The sequence below is a fragment of the Chionomys nivalis genome, chromosome 23 (genome assembly GCF_950005125.1).
Source record: "Chionomys nivalis chromosome 23, mChiNiv1.1, whole genome shotgun sequence".
NCBI lineage: Eukaryota > Metazoa > Chordata > Mammalia > Rodentia > Cricetidae > Chionomys > Chionomys nivalis.
Genome location: NC_080108.1, coordinates 17,819,228 through 17,837,075, shown reverse-complemented (window position 1 = coordinate 17,837,075; position 17,848 = coordinate 17,819,228). Strand labels below are relative to the sequence as shown.

General features: G+C 46.2%; 1 pseudogene; it reads right to left on the bottom strand.

The window, feature by feature from the left end:
* Positions 1-4,602: 4,602 nt before the first annotated feature.
* Positions 4,603-5,481, bottom strand: LOC130865363 (40S ribosomal protein S2-like; annotated as a pseudogene).
* Positions 5,482-17,848: the final 12,367 nt, after the last annotated feature.

Below are 17,848 nucleotides of genomic sequence, written 5' to 3'. Positions count from 1 at the left end.
CCCGAGTTTACACTCTGCTTAGATGGGATTCTCTGTATCTGTTTTGAGCTCCAAGTCTGGGAAACACTCTAAACTTTTCTCACAGGGCACCATCAGACCCTGAACCCAAACATCAAGCCTTCAGTACCGTGACAGTTCTAGATTGACCTCTAGGGGGCAGCATCGCCTCACTCCTAATCGGGCCTTCCCTGGGTGTGGCTGCATTAAGCGCCCCAGGCTCTGCAGACAGTTGGAGCAGCTTTCAACAAACTGCGCTTTCCACGGGGTGACAGCTGCACTCCCAGCTGCTTTCGACCGCTGTGGTTAATCTTTTCCGTCTCTACCACCACAGATCAGACGTGCCGTTCCGGCTTAGAGTCGGAGGTTGCCTCCTTAGACAGCTCTGGGTCTGAGAACCTTGGCCATACTCTGTGTATTCTGAGTTTCATCGCATTAGAAAAAGGTACAAGTTTTCTCTTCATCTAATTTTAAGCTTGTGAAGGGAAACAGGTGTGTTTTCTACTCTTTTGAGTCACGATTGTCTCTGCTAGAGGGCCTCCTACCCTCAAACAGCAGGTAGCTTGGGACAGACAGGGGATCTGCCTGTTTGTTGATGTTGGGGGGCAGGACAAGGGATAGGAGTGTGGACCCAGGGGCTGCCTCATCCCTAGGAGTTCCTCCAGATACCCCATTGTTCCTCAGCCCTCAGCAGCACAGAGGTTCCCAAGTGCCCTTCTGTTAAGACCCCTTCCCAACATCCTGCATATCGTAGAGATCATGGTAGTTAGCATGTTCAGGGGCTGGAACAGCTGGTACGTCCCCCATGGCCTTTTCAAAGCTGAAGGGCTAAGAGGAAAGTCAAATCCAGATGTGGAGCATATACCAGGTGTCTCAGCTACTCGGATCCCTTTAACCTAGGGGGCCTAAGACCTGCTTGGACAGCATAGATAGGCCCCATCTCAAATAAATAAACAGACAAACAAATGATTAACTACGCACAGAATCAGAGGCAGTTAAGATTGGGGAGACTTCAGAGCTGATCTGTTGTTACTCCTTTAGAAAACCCCATGCCTTGGGGGTAACCAGGCTGATGAGGTCACAGTGTGAACACAGTACAGCTCTAAGGAAGGGCTGGATGGATATTTTCTGTCACTCATGGTGGTGCTCAGCATCCTGAGGTCCTGTGCAAACCACTGATGAGAACAGGGGGATGAGGATGCTGCCTGGGTAAGGCACGTGGCTCTTCAGCCCCTGGTTTCCCTTGTGACTCCTTGACCTTGCACTCATGCATCCCCCGGGGGTTTTCAAGCATCCCCACATCTCTCTTTCTATCAGATATGGCACAGTGTGTGGTAGCAGCTGAGCATCCTGCCCAGAGCTACAGTTCCCCCAGGAGGAGTGAGGAGGAGACTGAGGGTCTCTGGGCATCACATTCTCTCCTCTGTCTTCTGTATTTTACCGCACGGCCCCAAATGTTGTCTTTCTGCAGAGACCTTGGGTACCATGGGTGCCTACCATGTCCCTGAGACCTTGTCTTTAAAAGCAGAGAATGGCCACGCCATGGCCCCATGGTCTCCAGGCTGTTGTTGGTGACTTAGACGGTAACCATGGACCAGCAACCCACATCTGCAGGTGTAAGAGACGCAGGCCTCCAGCTTCCTCCCAGGTTTGTTAGGTCACATAGCTCTGGTTTACTGGGCTCTCTCTTTGCAAGCATTGCTATTCTGTGATGAGACCTGTATTCTCGGAGCTGGCCCTGTTGGGGAACCGCTACCAAAGTGTGTGCGCACGCGGATGAAAGGGCTTCATTTCCTCTGAGGTCAGAGGCAGATCTTCTGCTTGTCTCCTTAAGACTCATGGAGACAAGATTTCATGACCACGAGGAAGGCACAAGACCTTCAGGGGCCCCACAGTACCAAGGGTACAGTGTCTGTCATCGCTGACGCAGCACAAGGTTATCTTTAACCTTTCATTCTTCTGATGATACTGTCCTGTGATTGGGTGATGTTGCCCAGCCAATCTAGATACACCGACGAAGGTCTCTGTGTGCCCCTCATGCAAAGAGAAAGAAATCAACTTTACTGAAGGACAATGTCACCTTTAGACTTGACTCCCCTGCACAAAAGGCTTGAATATTCATGAGGATGCTCATAAGGTGTGCCATGAAGGTGTCTAGCAGCACACACACGGACACACACACACACTCACTCACACATACTCATAAGACACAGGTAGCATTTTAAGGCACATGATATTTTCTGGGACCCACACGAATTCAGCTGAGCCCCAAGGATGGCAAATGAAATTCAGTATTATTCCTCCGACTTACTCAGGCTACTATGAGATGCTCAGGTGTCAGGAGCAGTTACTCACATTCTTGAGTGAAATGGGACCGTGTAGCAGGCTTCTGCTGCAGGGAGAGAAGGATGCTGAGGGCTCAAAATCCTCCTCCGAGGAGGAAAGTTTGTCTTTGGCCCTGAGTCACAGGTCTTCTCTGTTGGCTGTCTCTTCACAGAGGTTCAGCCGCAGTCAACCATGTTCTCAAAACTGCGAGAATTTTCCCAGGTATAGGTTATTGGTTATTGAATATTAATTAAATTAACAAATGATAAGCCAGTGGTTTTCCTTCCTGGGCATTATTGGGGGAGTTAGCATTTAGACATGCTGCTACTTGTTGACCCCTGAAGACTAGATCCTCAGTTGGCCTTGACAAAAAAAAAGATTAATTTTGGCTACCTACGTAGTCTTAAACCCAGGAGGCAAGTACAACCAAGATTAAAATGATCGATGTATTTCTTTAACAGTTCAAGGATGGGACTTTGGTCCTCAGATATTATACTTAACCATATGAAATATTATTAGGACAACTTTCTCACTAATGTGTTTCTTCCTGATATATATATATATATATATATATATATATATATATATATGTAGGACAAAGTTTTGGCTCACTTCAGCACTACTGGGTCTGTTCATAGCTTAGAATCAGGCTACTCTGCTTAAATTCTGAGGTGAAATCTAAAAGCTGCACTTGACTATGAAGGCCGTCTCTCTCCGGAGGAGCTCTTCTCACGGACAGAATGTGCCTTCCTGCACCCTAAGCATCCACACTTCCTGATTAAAGGAGGCAGCACATGCGGGGTCATCAGACTCACAGGTTTGGGAAATGATTTAGGATGTCCAAGTGGTGTCCTCAGAGCTTCCCTAGACAAGCCTGGAAAAGGGACTCAATGGGATCCCTCTTCTCTCTCAAACTGTCAGTTAGACGCTGGCTCACCTGACTTCTCTCACAGACTTCCAGGCTTTTGCTCCTTATGCAGGTGTTTGATGCAGCAAACGGCCCCCGGTTACAGTCACCTTATCCTGCTACAGGGTTCTGGTCCATGGCCCAGTGCTCCTGGTCTGCCCTGCCCCTCATCCCTATGGATCCTCCCCCTCTCGAGATCCATCTTCACACAGTGATCCACTCCTTCCCGGGTCCTTCACTCACAGTGACCTCCTGAGCCGGCTGCGCTTTTCCCAGCCTCTTCCCTTCCTCCATTCTTCCCAGATCCAGAAGGTCGAGCTGTTGCTCCTTCCGGTTTACCACCCCTCCTGATGTCCTTCCTGTTCTGACTGACTCCGTCTGCCAGATACCCACAGTCCTCTGAGATGCAATACGAATCCTCCCTCTGTCTTCTATGGGGCCCCCACCTCCTCTCTCTGGCTCCTGATTCTACTCCTCCCCCTTCCTAGTCAATCTCTCAGGTTCACTCTGTAACCGCCCATTTTCAGCCCTCTAATAATTAAGTTTCAGATGTTTCTCTAGGGTCACCTGATGGCCGTCATATGACACACCACAGGTTAAAACTCTCCTCCTGCTCCTTAAAGTTAACCAGAACAATCCTCCCTTAGTTTCTGGGGACAGAACCTATGTCCCTTTATCATCTCCACCAGGAAGCAGCCAATGAGAGAATACTTTGCCCTTCTTCTTTTTTTTTTTAAATCTGTCTCTAGGATCTGAAGGGTTAATGACCTAAGAGTCTCAAGTGGACTGAGAAACTCTGGGCAGGAACACTGACTTCACTGATAACACCAGTGAGCTGTTAGGGACCAGGATGCTGCCATCTTGTTTTAGGCAGGGTTACTATTGCTGTGAAGAGACACTATGATCATGGCAACTCTAATAAAGAAAACATTGAATTGAGGTGGCTTGCTTGCAGTTTCAGAGGTTCAGTCCATTTGTGATCAATGACGGGGAGCATGGCGGTGTACCGGCAGATGTGGTGCTGGAGCTAAGAGTCCTACGTCGTCACTCAGAGGCCACAGGAAGCCAGCACCACTGTCACAGTGAGGGACGCCTGAGAACAAGACCTCAAAGCCTGCCCTCAACAGTGACTGTCACTGTCTTTGTGACAACACCGACTGTTGCTCCACGAGACTCATGAAAAGCAGAGTGTTCCGGTCTTCTCTACATGCACGGATCGTGAAGAGGCCTCTGCTTGTGGGCGTGTTTTTGGGTGACCATTTTGCTTACTGTGGCCAAGGAGAGCATGTTTCTGGGAACAGGAGAGGCGGTGAGTGGTATTTTTTTTTTTTTAACAGACTTTATTCACTTTTATTTTCCTTGTATAAAAACCCTTATGTGGTGGCCACAGCTGGAGCCTGGGTCCTCTGAACAGAGACTCTGGTGTGGGTTTTCACAAGATGGTCAGTGAATTCCTGATAAGGAGACTTGGTGAACACAGTCTCTTTCCAGAGGTCGGGGGTCAGGTAGCTGTAGGTCTTAGAGATGGCATCAAAGGTGGCCTTGGCAAAGTTGCCCAGGGTGGCAGTGCAGCCCCTGGCTGATGTTTAGCAGTCATCAATGCCAGCCATCATCAGTAGCTTCTTGGGCACAGGAGCGGAGACTATGCCAGTGCCTCTGGGGGCAGGGATGAGACACACCAGCACAGAACCACAGCGGCCTGTCACTTTGCAAGGAACAGTGTGGGGCTTGCCAATCTTGTTTCCCCAGTAGCCTCTCTGCACAGGGACAATGGAAAGCTTGGCCAAGATGATGGCCCCTCGGATGGCAGTGGCTACCTCTTTGGAGCACTTGACACCGAGACCTACATGACGATTGTAGTCCCCAATAGCCTTGAACCTGGTCCGCTGGCCTGCCCTAGTCTGCTTCTGCACGGGCATGATCTTCAGAACCTCATCCTTTAGGGAAGCTCCCAGGAAAAAGTCAATAATCTCAGACTCCTTAATGGGCAGGGAGAACAGGTAGATCTCCTCTAGGGACTTAATTTTCATGTCCTTAACCAGGCGGCCCAGCTTGGTGACGAAAATCCACTCCTTGTCTTCAGCTTTACCTCCGCGAGCCCCGCAGCCTCGGCCTCGGTCTCGGCCATGGCCTCAACCACAGCCGCAGCCCCTCAGACCGCTGCCGAATCCTCCGCGGAAATTGCCGCAGCATTCGAATCCTGGGCCCCCGGGTCCTCCGGGTCCTCCCTCTGCACCGGCGTCATCCGCCATTTGGTGTTTTCCAGAAGAAGAAGAAGCGGTGAGTGGTATTTTAAGGCAGAGGAATAGCAAAAGGTACCCACTTGAAGGCATAAGTCACAAACAATCCCACATCAGTTTGGAATTATGATTAATAGAATGGTTATTTATTTAAAGGGAAAAAACTTACAGATCACCGTCCCAGACAACAGCCCTCTGCGTGATCAGGAAAGGAGTCCAGTAGCCTGAAGTGGAGCTGGAAGCACATGGCTACCGCAGCTTCTTAAAGCTAACGAGACCACGCCCAAGTGGGTTGGTATCTTAAAGTCTATTGGTTGGAGGAGCGGAAGGCGCGCTCCGCAGCAACCACTCAGATGCATAGTGAAAGTTTCCCGCTCCACTGGGCTAAGAGGCACAAGCTCGCCCTGAAGACCTGGCCGTACCTCAGCTCCATGCTAAGGTTCCTGCAGCTCTGTGTAAGGAAGGTGTGACCGTTCAAGTCCTGGTGACAGGCGTGAGGGAGGCCCGAAGGAGCCACACGATAAAGACGGTAGAGATTAGTTCTCCAAAGAGGAACTGTGCTGTTGTTCCTCAGCACTGAAACGGACGTCCTGTGAGCAAGGTTAGTGTGACCTTTTCCCTTGGGAAAGACAGGCTTCGGTTCTTTAGCTGAACCTCTCTCTAAAGGGTCCGATCAAGAACCAAGTCTGTGTGACAACATTCTGTCTCTGGAACCCCAGGCCCCAGATCTCCTTCAGGATCCCTGTTGGTTTCTTCCTTCGGCCTGAGTGCCGAGGGCAGATTCTACCTGCATACATACACCCAAGGCCTTGGGAAGGCAGGGAGGGGTGAATGGGAGTAGTGGCTGCTGATGGACGGAGGAAGGAGAGCTCGGGTGTGTGGGGTGGGGGACTCACATGCACCTGAGGCCTGGGGGTGACTGAGTGGTGACTTCAGGTAGAAGGTCAGAGTGGATGTGTGGTATGTCCACCTGCATCGGAGGCACCTTAGGGTGTAAAGTGAAACCTGCATGTTAAGAACAGGGGAGGGCTGGTGCTCAAGCCTGGAGAACTGACATGCAGGGCTGGGAGTCAGCTCTCTCTAGGCTGGCCACATGACCCTAAAGAACATGACAGCAAAGAACAAGGGGTCCGAGTATCTGAATGTCAATGCTGCGCTTCTAGGCCAAGTGAAGGTTGGTTGTCAAGGTACAAGGATATGACTTGATAGTTTATCGATTTGATTTCTATTTAAGAAACGTTTATTTTTACTTTATGTGTCTGAGTATTTTGCCTGTGTCTCTGTATGTGCACATACATGCCTGGTACCTGGTACCTGCGGAGGCTAGAAAGAGGATTCTAGATGCCCTAGAATTGGGGTTACAGAACTGCCATGTAGGTACTGGGAACCAGACCTGGGTCCTCTACAAGAGCAGCCAGTTCTCTCTCTTTTTTAAAAAAATTGATACTTAAAAACAAAGAAGATTTATTTATTATGTATACAGGTTCTGCCTGCATGCATGACTGTAGGCCAGAAGAGGGCACCAAATCTCATTACAGATGGTTGTGAGCTACCATGTGGTTGTTGGGAATCGAACCTTTTGAAGAGCAGCCAGTGCTCTTAACCACGGAGCCATCTTCCAGCTCCTTGTTTTTTAATTCTTAAATATGTGAGTGTTGGGAGATGGTAGGTATTCTGTTTGATCTCTCATTCTAGGTACCACGTGCTAGGGATGGGCTTAGGTAAAACCAATACACATGTCTTTGTTAGTTTGGGCTGCTGTGGTCGACTTAGATGGGGTGGTTTAAACACCAGCCATTTATTGCTCATATTCTCGAGTCTGGAAGACTACGGTACCAGTAGATCTGGAATCTGCAGAGGGCCTAGTTTCTGATCTCTAGATGGCCTCTTGTTACCGTGTCCTCATGTGAGGAAAGAAGAGAGAGAGGCAAGGTCTGATTCCATCCACTGGAGCAGGGCCATCACACCTTCATTACTTCTGGTTCCACTGGGGACCAGGTTTTCAGCACCCATATTGTGGGGAGAGACAGGCCTATGGCCTATGGCAGGACATCACGAGCTGGAGCTTGCTATAATGATCAAAATGGAGATGAAGAGTTGTGTGGGTAGTGCCAAGTGCCAGGATGAGTTTTGAAAGGCTTCTGGAAGGAAAACCTGGAAGGAACCTTGGCTATAGATCCCCGGTATTCCTGCTGATTGACTGGGCTTCAAAAAACCATGGCGTTAGCCAAATGTTTCTCTCCGACAGTAACCCTTCAAAATCATTCTTGTGGTGAATGATAACATTTATGAGTATTAATTCTTTGAGAATTTTATACAACGTATTTTGATTGCACTTATTGCCACCACCCCTCTTAACTCCTCCCAGAACCACCTCCACCTCTCTCCAACTCCTCCTCCCAACTTCTCTTGTCTGTTTTTAACCCCCTCAGTCCAGTTGGTGCTGCCTTTGCACTCACTGGCGTGGGGCCGTCCTAGAGAGCAGGACCGACTCACCATGGGCTACACTTGTGAAGAAAACTGACTCTCCCTCCCCCAGAAGCTATCGATCATCAATAGCTCATCAGAGAAGAGGGGCTCATGAGCCCCTCCCCACTCTGTGCTGGAATATTGACTGGCTTGATAATGTGTGGGTCTTGTGTGGCAACCCCACCTGCTGTGAGTTCCTGAGGGAAGAGGGAAGAGGTCTTGTCATGTCCAAAAGACACTGTTTTGCTCCCCCCCCAGCTTTTATAACCTTTCCACTCCCTCTTCTGTGGTAATTCTCTCTCTCTCTCTCTCTCTCTCTCTCTCTCTCTCTCTCTCTCTCTTTCTCTGTATTATAGATATCCTATTTTAGCTGAGCACTTCACTGATAATCTCTGCACTTTGATCAGTTGGTAGTCATAAGATTTAAGCCATGACCTTCCCTTTGACTGGTAGCTCTCAGCTTTACATTGTTAGGAAATATGGATAGGTGCTGTGCAGCAGAGGCAGAGAGAATGAACGATCTCTCAACATGAACAATGTTTTTTTTCTTTTTTTTAATATTTATTTATTTATTTATTTATTATGTATACAATATTCGGTCTGTGTGTATGCCTGCAGGTCATAAGAGGGCACCAGATCCCATTACAGATGGTTGTGAGCCACCATGTGGTAGCTGAGAATTGAACGCAGGACCTTTGGAAGAGCAGGCAATGCTCTTAACCTCTGAGCCATCTCTCCAGCCCCTGTTTTTTTTTTCTCTTAATGAAACAACTTCCCAAGGTTCATTTCTTTGAGGAAGAATCCAGAATCACCTCCTTTCTTCAGTTAATCCTAACAGGGGCTCAACAATATAGAAAACCAGAGCAAAGTAGAGAACAGCGTTCACAGGGTTGTTTCATTTCGGCTTGCAGAGCGATTTCCTCCGAGGAGGTGGATCTGCCGAAGAGCTCGTAAGTAAGACGAGCATCAGAAGAAAAATGTCTGGGTAAATTTGGAAGGAACCCTCACCTCCCAGACAGCTAAAATGGAATGGGTCTAACTGTGGACTTGCAATGAAACCTGGGAAATGATGGCCAGGCTAGGGACAAATTAAAAAGGTAATGTCCATAGTGTGACATTACTATCAGGCACAACCCTCCTAGTGAGTCTGAAGTTCTGCGGAAGTTAGAACAGGTCAGATGCTTGATGTCATCACCAGAGTGATTGCCGAGGCTGGCCAAATCCTGCTCCTTTTCATGCAGTTATGTGTATAAAACCCAAGATCCCGAGTCAGCTCCTGTTGGCAGTATTAGGGAACCCTTCCTCCATACATACTTTCTCTTGGTGACTGTCTTTTCTCAGGACGACAGGGGAACTCTGATTCTCTTGATCTTCTACTAATGGGTGGTATCACCTTACCCATCTCTCCCTGAAAGAGTAAAGTGCCCTCTGCTGGGGTGTGTGGCAGACTCTGGAAGGAGGAGGCATCATAGTGAGAAGTTAAAGGCACGGAGAAAATAATGGGGACAGAGAATCTGGCCAATGTTCACTTCGGGGTCCTCACAGAACATATCAGAGAAAAACCAGACAGCATGAAAGTTCCTGCCTCATAGTCATGTTCTAGGACTGTCATTAACATGTAGAAATTAGTGGGCTAAGAGCAAAAATGTATTCTCACAAATAGGAAGGCCGTAAGTCAGACTGCGTTTCGGGCAAGGCCGTGTATTTTCAGATGTCTCTTACGGCTTTCAGGGACCCCTTGCTTGATTGCTATGTGGAAGGACTGCTCTGATTTCTGTCTCTGTCTTTGCATGCTCTTCTTTCTGGTCCCTGTGTCCCTTTCTCTAGTAAAGATGCTCTTTCCGGGTTTGGGGCCCACCCTAGCTCGTTTCCATCCTTAGCTGAATCACGTTGGCCGAGACTGTTCTCCAGAGTAATGTCACATTCAGAGATTCTAGGTGGGTGTGAATTTTTGAGGGATTATTTCCACCCTTGACAGGCTGTAATGTGCCCCTTGGAGGAACTTGGCTGTGTATTCTTAGAGATACCCTCAGACATAGAAATGCAGAGTTGGTGCAGGGGGATGGAGAGATACAGAGCAGACTGTATTGACTGCTGAATACCTGCCAGGTGCTCATTACTTACCAAGGCCTTGAATCTCTGGTTTGCTAAGGTATGATATGACTATAGCCAGATCTGACCTGCTGCATCAGCACCAGCTAGGAACCGGTCAGAAATGCACATTCTCTGGCCACCTGAGACCAGGAACCCAGCAATAATTTTGTTTTATTTATTATTTTGGTCTTTTGAGACAGGTTTTTTTCTATATTGCCCTGGCTGTCCTAGGCCTTGAAATCACAGAGACCTACTAACCTCTGCCTCTTGAGTGCTGGGATCAAAGGTGTGTAGCACTGTGTCTGGACAGCAATCTGTTTTTTAATATTAATTTTTAAATACAAAGTTATCTAAGGCTATTTACATGCAAGCATGTAATGTACTGTGAATGTATTCTGTGTTTCATGTTTCTTTCTCCTACCTTCTCCCAACTAGTCTCCTTTATTCTAGATAATTCTGCCTTTTACTTTATGGCATCATATATGTATACACACACACACACACACATATATGATTCTATACACCTATAAAGTTTAAGTCCCACAAATGAGAAAAATGTGGTATTTATCTTTCTGGTACTGACTTAATTTGCTAAATATGATAAATTCTAGTCACATCTGTTTTCCTAAAAATGGCATAACATCATCCTTTATGGCTGAAAACAATTCTGCTGTGTGTGTGAACCGTGCTTCTTTATCCATCCCTCTGTTGATGGGTACCTGGGTTGGTTCCGTACTCAGCTGTTGTGAATGGAGTTGAGACAAACACTGGTCTGCAGCTGTCTCTGTGATGTCCTGACTTGGAGCCCTTTGGGTGAATATGCTCCATCTATGTTTAGTTTTTTGAGAAACCTCTATAGTGATTACTAAAGCACCTGGACTAATTTACATTCCCATCAGCAGCATTTAAGAGTCCCTTCCTGTCTCCATCTTTCCCAGTATTTGTTGCTATTTGTATTCTCAGTGTTTACCACTCTTCCTGGGATAAGGAGGCTCCTAAATGTAGTTTTGGTCATATTTCTTGAATGCCAACAACCCCTTTCACCTTCCAGATCATTCTTGCTCAGGTTGGAGAACTACTCTCTTAAAGCATTGCGAATACTCTATTTCACCGGTTCCCAGCCTATGGCTTGAGATCCCTTTGGAGAATCACATATCAGATATTTCCATTACATTTCATAACAGTAGCAAAATTACAGTTATGAAGTAGAGACAAAATGATCTTACGATTGGGGGTCACCACAACGTGAGGAACTGTATTAAAGGGTTGCAGAATTAAGAAGGTTGAGAAGCACTGCTAAGCAATATTTAGGTTTGTTATCATCTCCTTTCTCATGAGGAGTCTTTGGGAGCCAACATGTTCAAACCGGCTCATGCAGGAAGTGGCACCTTGAAGCTGAAATTCGAATGGATCTCTACCCAGCCACACTGATCACATCTATCCTTCATGGAGAAACAAAGACTGGGATTTTATGTCTCAATCCTCTTTTCAAGTTCTTCCTTTCGATGGAGAAGCCCACCCTCTGTCTTCTCACCATCTTGCAATCAAGAATGACCCCGCTGGACCTGCTCTCTAAGCTTTGCGGACAAACTAGAAGTTTGACAAGCTGGCATCAAAAGATCCAGTGTCATCTTTATGGATCTCTGTGAATAAGAAAACAACACTAACAAGTCAATATTATGTGCAAATGGCAGTAAAATCCCACTAAATGGCTTCCTGGCTCTAATTTTGTCAAGTAAAATCGATGGGAGTCCTGTTAGGCTCGGTAATTTTAAAGGCAAAGGACTCCGAGCATCCAGACAGGCTGTTGAAAGATGGAGGCCGTTACTCTGGAAGGAAGTCAGCATTAGTCCTTAAGTCTCTAACCTCCAGCATGTCAGCCACTCCTCTGTGCTGGGCAGCAGCATTTGGTGACCCTAAGTGTCTGGCTTCCACCGTCACTGAGATACAACAGCCACAAGATGGCAGTAACCGCCAAAGCATCGCACATATCACAGGAGTAGGTTTTTAATTTAGGGTGTCCAAATTACAGATCCATTTCTGTGTGATCTGGAAGAGACCATGAAAGATTTTCCTGCCCTCTCTGTAGCCTGACCTGTCCACAGCAGAATCAGGATGAACAAACTGCTTCTCAGGTCTTCAGGGAACAGGTCCCCAAATCCCAGGAGCTGACTTGATGGATTCATTTATTTGCTTCATGCTTATCATCTCTACTCTTTATTCTGAAAAAAATTTTAAACATGGAGCCCAAATGCTTTCTTTTCACTGGAATTCATTAAATTCAACAGCTAGTCACATGTATTTCCTCCCTCCGGCCGTCTCTCTTTCTCTTGTTTAAAGATAACTTTGGACATCTTGACTCTTCCCTTCCCCATCATTCAACACATGTAGCCCTGGCTGTCCTGGAACTCGCTCTGTAGACAAGGCGGGCCTTAAACTCATAGAGATCCACCTACCTCTGCATCCCGAGTGTTGGGATTAAAGGTGTGTGCCGTGATGCCAGGCTCAGACTATATTTTGATCCTTTTTCCACTCCCCAATTTACTCCCAGGTCACCCCACTTTCTTACCTACAGAACTTTATGTCCTTTAACCGCTCTCTTAAAACAATTACAAGGAAAAAAAATGCAAGAAACATTTTCCTGTGTGAAAAAACCTAAGAAACAAAGAACTTCCACAAAATGACAAAAATGAAAATCAAAGCAAGCTAAAGACCAATAAGGACAAAAAAGAAAGCTCAAACAAAGCAAAATTAAGCAACCAGTCCACAGAAATACCCTGAGTTCATTTTGTGTGGGCCAACTGCCAACCACTACTGAGTATAGAGTTTACCCTGAAGTGTGGTTGATATCCCTAGTGTGACTCAATTTGGAAAAAAACAAACAAACTGATTTTTCTGTTGCCAGTGGGCATCAATTACAAATAAATTATTGGTTAAGGGCAGAATCTTATGTCCACTTTTTCCTTTCAGTGTTGGGACCCTGTCTGGCTTGAACCCAGGACCTTGCACAGCCTCTGTGAATTCATATGTGTATTACTCCTGTTGGGTCTGGAAGATACTGTTTCCTTGGAGTTATCCTCTGGCTGTTGCAATATTTCTGCCTCCTCTTCATATAGATCCCTGAACCTTGAGGGGGAGGGTTTGATGTCTACTTTCCGTTTAGAACTAAGGGCTCCAAAATCTCTCTTCTACACATTATGGAGTTGTGGGTCTCTGTGTTTGTCCACATCTACTGAAAGAAGCTTCTTTGACAAGGGTTGAGCAAGTCATTGGTCTATGGGTACAGTAGTATGTCATTACAAGTCATTTCTATGTTCCTTTAGCGCAATAATAGTATTAGGTTTCCCCTAGGCCCATGGGCTGTCTGGTCTCATTTTCTTGGCTACTTTAGCAACTTCGGGTATAAATTCCGTATCTTAAATATAATCGAAAAGTAGTTGGAATTAATGAAAAGAGGCCATGAATTTGAAAGAGAGCCAGGAGGAGGTGTATGATAGTGATTGGAGGAAGGAAAGGGAAGGGAGAAATGTAATTATATTAATCTCAAAAATAAAGAAAAAATAAAGGTGGTGTGTTGCTCCTGTTAACACCTGTGCACTATTGTGTATTATTGCACGAGTGTGTCTTATAGGCAGGCCACTGTGTGGGGCTCAGGATTTGTATCTGGGTGGTACTGATGCTCACCTTTCTTCCAGAGCGGAGTTCCCTCCAGTACTATGGGTGCAACTTGGTAGGGATGAAGTTTCTAGCCAAGTGCCTGCTGACCTCTTTGTGTTGTCTTTGGCAATAGGGCCTTACTATCAGGCTGTAGATGTGGATCCTGTGATGTTTTGGGGGTTTGCAGTGGGGTTGCTTTGGTCAGTGAATAACAAGATGTAACCCATTTCTAACACTGAGGTTTTCTTGGGGGGGTCATATGATGTCTAGTGGGGGCATTGCCTCCCCATTATCTGACACCTCCATTTCGATGCATTTCATGTAAGTATTTAAGTTTAGGAAGCCTGACAGTAGTAGTTTCCCATGATTTCAAAGGGTTTTAGTGTTAGCTGGCTGATCCTCTCTGTAGTCTCTCCCTTGCTCTTCTTCTCTTTTTTTTTTCTCCCCTCCATGCTTAATTCTCCTAGTTGACTTTCCCCTTTGTTTCTCAATGACGACATCCTAGTTCTGCTCCCATGGGAGATCCTTGCCTGCCTGCTGGAGAGTCCCTTACTAAGTGCCTAGTCTTTGTGATCATTTAAATTGTAGCGCATTGAAAGCTTAAAGCTAACATCAGAGATAATGGCAAACAAAATATTTGTCTTTCTGGGGTCTTGGTTATCACATTCAGGGTGATTAAAAGAATCTGTTCATTTACCTGCAAATTTCATAGTTTCATTTTCTTATCAGCTGAGTAATATTCCATTGTGGAAATGCATCACATTTTCATTATCCACTAATCAGTTCATAGACATCCAGGCCATTTCCAGTTTCTGGCTGTTATGAACGGAGGAGCAGTGGACACAGGTGAGCGAGTGTCTTTGCAGTAGGATGTAGAGTCCTGTAGGTGTTTACCTAAGAGTGGTATGGCTGGGTCTTGAGGTAGCTCTCTCCTTCCCCACTACATAATCTCCCATGTTCCTGTTCCCACCTGTACCCAGTTCACTGACAAAATCTATTCCCTTTCCCAGGGAGACCCATAAATTACTGTTCCCTGTTTCTAAGTCCTCTTGAACGAACTTCTGTGTCTGTGGGTTGTAACTTATCATTTATTTAGTAGGTAACATCCACTTACAACTGAATACAGGCCATATTTGTTTTTCTGGCTCTGGGTTACCTCACTCAGGATTTTTTTTTTTTCTAGTTGAATCCATTTGTCTGCAAATTTCATGTTGCTATTTTTTTTAAACAGCTGAGTAATACTCCATTGTGTAAATTTACTACATTTTCTCCATCCATTCTGCAGTTGAGAGACATCTAGGTTGTTTCCAGTTTCTGGCTGTTATGAGTAAAGTTTCCACGAACATAGTTGAGCAAGTGTCTTTGTGGCAGGATGGGGTATCCTTTGGGTATATACCCAGGAATGATATAGCTGAGTCCTGGGGTAGACTGATTCCCAGGTTTCTGAGGAGCCACCATATTTATTTCCATAGTGGCTGTAGAAGTCTGTACTCCCATCAGCAACGGAGGACTATTTCCCTTACTCCATATCCTTGACAGCATGAGCGGTCACTTGGCAACACATGTATATTAGCTGATATTACTATCCATAACCAAGACATTATTGTAATCAGGAAGTGCAATTGTCTCGTATGCATGTGAGTTCATGTGTGGTCTCACAGGAGCACCAGTAATGCAGGAATGTTGCAGCGCTTCTAAGAAGCTATCTGGCTTGTAGGCTTCTGATGATTCTCCTGCCTCCGCCTCCCATCTCTTTGTGGAAGTGCTGGAACTACAGATGAGAGACCCTGCATCCAGTTTTTTATGTGGGTTCAGGTGATCAGGCTTGTGCTGCACGAGCTTTTCCCCATGGAGTGGTTTCCGCAGCCATGTGGGTTATATCTGGGTGATACGGTGGCCTCTCTGCCACATCTGATCACGCAGTCCCGTTACTGGCAATACTAATTTGGAAACCTGGCTAAGGTACCATGCCATGGGCGATGGCTCTCTCTACTCCTGTGACAGCAGCGATCTCAAATGTTCTTCCTACTACGGCTTCTGACTGTGTAGCCTGTCCTCTGCACACAGTGATTGGGAGAGAGTTCCAAATGTCATCTCACGCCTTTGCTTAGAATCCCCAAAGGAATTATTTTCCATCATAATAAAAAGTGCCCTTATGCTATCTGTAGGAAAATGGATGGAATTGGAGTTAATCATATTAAGCGAATTAAGTCCATCTTAGAAAGGCAAGCGTTACATGTTTCTCATTTTATAGTCACATAAAAGCATGTATTCCTATGTAAAATGGAAGCAAAAGGGAAATTGTCCAGGGGAGCAAAGAAAAAAGGGAGGGGCAAGGAAAGACAGAAGTAGGGGGCGTTTGAGGGAATTATCAGCTCACTGTGCAGAATCTACCTGTGCAGAAATGGAAAAACAAAGTAAAAAAGTGAAAGAATGTGTTTATAGTTAAAAACGAAAACAAGAAACCTGTGTTCAGGGTCAGTTCTTCCCAAACAAAGAAACTGAAAGTGCTGATGTCTTCGGAACTTTCTGAAGTTTGCTTAGCAAGAAAAAGCTCACATTTTTATCTAGACGGCTTCCCCAAAAGTATTGATGCTTTGAGTCAAAGAGTCATAAAAATCCAGATGGCAGAAGACCTGGCATTCAGTTGGAGGCCCCAGGGCCTGGCAGCGCTCTGCAGAAATGAGGATGGATAATGTCATTTGTAATTGATACTTCTGGTCTCTTCCACATTTGCAGGTTTACCTGACCCTGACACAGTTGCCCACTGGGGCAGGGGCAAGGCCTGGCCATGTCACTTATCATCCTGACAAGCACATTGCACATGCTCTCCTGTTACTTGCCCAGTTATGGAATAAGAGCACCTGAGGGGCCTATAGAAGGAACTTGAAGGCACAGCTTGGAGCTCGGTGGGAGGGGCAGGTATAGGGTGGGAGGGCTTAGATGGGGAATGAAGTGGAAGCTTATTTTCTTTTTTTGTTGGGATATAATTCACATATTAGAAAAAAAACTATCCTTTCCAAGTGCATAATACAATGGTTGTATGTATTTATTTGTGTACAGGTGCACATGTGTGTGTCAGTGAGTGTGTGTGTGTGTAGGCCAGGTGATAATGTTGGACATCTTTTTTTTTTTTTCCATTGATCTGAAATGTACCATGTCGTGAAGGCTGATTAGCCAGCAAGCCCCAGTGATCTACCTGTCTATGTCCCCAACCTCAGTGCTGGGATTATAAGTGTAAGCCTGGGTTAACTTTTTTCTTTGAACTTTTATTGATTCTTTGTGTATTTTTCATTATATATTCTGATCCCACTCATCCCCCCATTTCCTCGCATCTGCCCTCTGCTCTTGCAACCTCTCCCCCAAATCAAAACCAAATTTAAAAGAAAAACCAAAACCCAAACAAAACAAAGAAACAAAATAAGACAAGAGCAAAAACTAAAAAGAAGCAGAAGAAGAAAGAGAAGGAGGAGGAGGAGGAGGAGGAGGAGGAGGAGGAGGAGGAGGAGGAGGAGGAGGAGGAGAAGAATCTTGTCGTGGAAGCTGTGGTGTGGCCTGCTGTGACATACAGTTTCTCCTTTAGTCCACTCATGTTTACTTGCAAGCGTTCGTTGGCACGAAACATTGGTCTAGTTCAAGGCCTCTGGTTTCGGCCACACCATTGATAATGGGCTCTCACTGGGGCTCCTCATGGAGATCCTGTTGCTCTGTGTCATGGAGATCCTGCTGTTTTGGATCTGAAGGATCAACCCTCTCACATGCTCTAACAGCTCAAAGGTTCAGTGGATGCTGGGGAGGCCTAACTCATAGCCCTGGTTCTGGGCCTGGGTGGTAGCTGGACCCATCACTCATATTGCCAGGACCAGCTCTACTGTTTTAACCCGGCAAGGTGCAGGACTCTCTCTCCTGATTGCTGTAGGGAGCATAACGGGGGTAACAGGATCAGCTTGTCTGCTCTCACATCCTCAGCAGGGTTGCTACCCCAACAGCAGGGTCAACTCTAGTGTGCTGCCGAAATGGGGTGCAAGGCCGGCTCTCCTATGTGTTATAGCTGGTGTGGGGCAGGGTTAGTTCTCTCACTCTCATGCCCTGGGGCCAGCTGTCTCCCCTGCCAAGGTAGCAAGAGGCAGAGGCAGAAGAGTCATCTTTCCCTCACCTA